Genomic DNA, 2,775 nt, shown 5'->3' on the forward strand with positions numbered 1-2,775 from the left:
TTGAGATGTTTCCTGATGTCTAAGGGTTTTAATAGTTATCTCAATGTTTCAGCCAATGATTAAACCAGGTACTAATTTTGTCTTTTGAAAGAAATATAATCATCACCACTTATCGGCAGAGAATAAGTTTCAAGACCCCCAGCAGACATCTGTAACCTCACATAGTATCAAACCCTATATATATAATGGTTCTCCTATACAAGCATGCCTGTGGTGCAGTTTATTTTATAAAAGCACAGTAAAAGATTGGCAACTGCCTAATACCAGGAAAGTGAAAGTGAAGTCGCTCAGTCGTGTCCAGCTCTTTGGGACCTCATGGGCTTCAGCTTACTATGCTCCTCTGTCCATGGAATTTCCCAGGCAAGAATTCAGGAGTAGGTTGCCATTTCCTTCTTCAGAGGATCTTCCTGACCCAGGGATCGAACCCGGGTCTCCCAAATTGTAGGCAGACACTTTACCATCTGAGCCACCAGGGAAGGTGTAATAATAACATAGAACAATTGTAACAATATACTTTTATAAAAGTTTTGTGAATGTAGTCTCTATGTAAAATATATTACTGTACTAACGGAGTGATTTTTTTTTCACCCTAACTAAGCACTTACTATGCTCTGTGGCCATACCTTTTGCAGTTTGAGGTTTGACAGCTATACTAACCCAAATTTATTTTCTGTTCTTCACATTCACCACAGATATTAGCAACCTCAGCATTCAATTATTTTTTTCTCTTTTTATATGAAATTGAGAACTTCAATCTTCTCACTTAAAGGTAGCACTTAATGGATTCTCTGTGGCGTATCTAAATGGCCGGCATCACCCCACTTATGGTTTGGGGATAGTATTGAGTAAAATAAGAGTGACTTGGTCTCAAGCACTGTGCCATCTCAAGAGTCACTGTGGTAACCGAGTGACAAACGGGTGGGTTGTGCAGGAGTAAAGAACGGTTCACATTCTGGGCAGGAGGAAGCAGGATGGTGTGAGATTTCAATCACACTCCTCAGAATTACCCGCAGTTTAAAATGTACGAGTTAACATATTTCTGGAGTTTTCCATTTAATATTCTCAGTGAACAACTGAGGGTTAACTGAAATCACAGAGAGTGACACTTGAGATCAGAGGGGATGACTTTGTCCTGTGGTTGCCTTCAGGTGGAGAACACACTAGCAGAGGCCACTTGAAGCCCAAAGGGATTGCAAAATGGCCCGTCTCTTCCTGTGTGAGGAAGCACAGCACCACCACAACCCAAGAAAAAGACCGCCATGTCCAAATCCAGAGATGAGGACAATGACGATGCTGAGGTCATCTTTGTTGGAGTGGCGCATTCAGTGAGGATGCTGAAACCCTCCTTGTCAGAGTGATTTCAAGTCCAAAGCCAATCATTTCTAACATTTTGAACAGAGTGACCAGGGACTCATTTTCAAGAAGAAAGAAGGGCCACGTGAGTCCAGATCCCTCCTTGCACGTTGCAACCTGCAAATCTCAGGACCTCAGCATCAGAGTCAGCTGCCATTTCACGAGCTTCTCAGTCCGTATGGGGAGGAAGAGGCAGTTCTGTTATTTCTGAGCCTTCGTCTAAACCTGATCATAAAACCAGCTCTCCGGAAGCAGTCCTTCACAATTCAGAATTGCTCTCTCCGAGGCTTCACTGTCTCTCCGGAGCTCTTCTCTCATTAGGAGGCAAGGATGAAAGCCCTCTCAATTCAAAGCGATGTCCCACTTGAGGTGTGAAATTGAACAGTGGGAATCCTCGAAGACCCAAACTCGGTGTTGGAATCCAAGGGGGACCTGCCTCCACCATTGCCGCTCCAGGTAATCTCACCTACAAAGACCGCGATCATGACCTTGGAAGATTCCCTGACCTCACCGAGCCATGTTGATGGTGGGGCGTCATTTTCACGGACTCATGCCGATGACCAGGCACGCTTCAGTCTTATGGATCCAGAAAGAACATGTAGTTTGTAAGGGCTGGAGAAAATGGACTCTTTGACTCTTGCAAGTCAGAGCAAGGCTGTTGACCCCATGATAGGAAATCTGATCATGTTACTTGATGACTTTTACTATGGCAGCATACAAGAGATGGCAGCCAGAACAGAAGACTCACACAGCCTTTAAATTCCTCAGCTGCTTGAGATCTAAAAAATGTCAAGTTTATGGCCCACGTTGACAAGGACAAGCCTCAGCAGAATCCAGGGATATCCTCAGGCTGGACGACGTTGGTAAATGGAGAAAGATAAAGAAAGAGATAAGGAAAGAATGACATGGGGTGACCAAGCTTCAGTGAAAAAGGCCCATTTACTTCGTTTTCCTCAGGGCTTTTATACCCTGAGTTATACATAGAGGCCCGTTTACATTGTTTTCCTCGGGGCTTTTATACCCTGAGTTATAGGTACAGCAAGGTGACATATGCAGGGTCAACTCAACATCCCATCAGTAATAACTTGTATCGATATCAGGTTCCTTCCAGCAAGAGTCTTATTTTTTGTACATTATCTTCTGGCCTGTAGGCCTGTTGATATTTTATGACCTCTTTTGGTGCAGTTTGGTCGGCCAGAACAATAATTTTCCCTTAAAGTGTTTCTTCTTAAATCCCTAGCCTGCAGTCACCCTTAAAGTACAGAGTTACATTTTTATGGAGCAAAGAATCCGTGAGTTACAGCAAAGAAAGTACTTATTGACTCAGAGTCTAATGTTGTTAATGCTAAAGCTACTGCTTGGTATTTCTATATCTTAACTATATGCACTCCCAGGAACACCTGATGGATAAAGGATGTGAGA

The 2,775-nt window shown here is 43.3% G+C and overlaps 1 pseudogene; it reads left to right on the plus strand.

Moving 5' to 3' along the window:
* The first annotated feature begins 1,197 nt into the window (after window positions 1-1,197).
* Window positions 1,198-2,234, plus strand: LOC120859954 (annotated as a pseudogene).
* Window positions 2,235-2,775: the final 541 nt, after the last annotated feature.

The sequence above is a fragment of the Oryx dammah genome, unplaced genomic scaffold (assembly GCF_014754425.2).
Source record: "Oryx dammah isolate SB20612 unplaced genomic scaffold, SCBI_Odam_1.1 HiC_scaffold_5033, whole genome shotgun sequence".
Lineage (NCBI taxonomy): Eukaryota > Metazoa > Chordata > Mammalia > Artiodactyla > Bovidae > Oryx > Oryx dammah.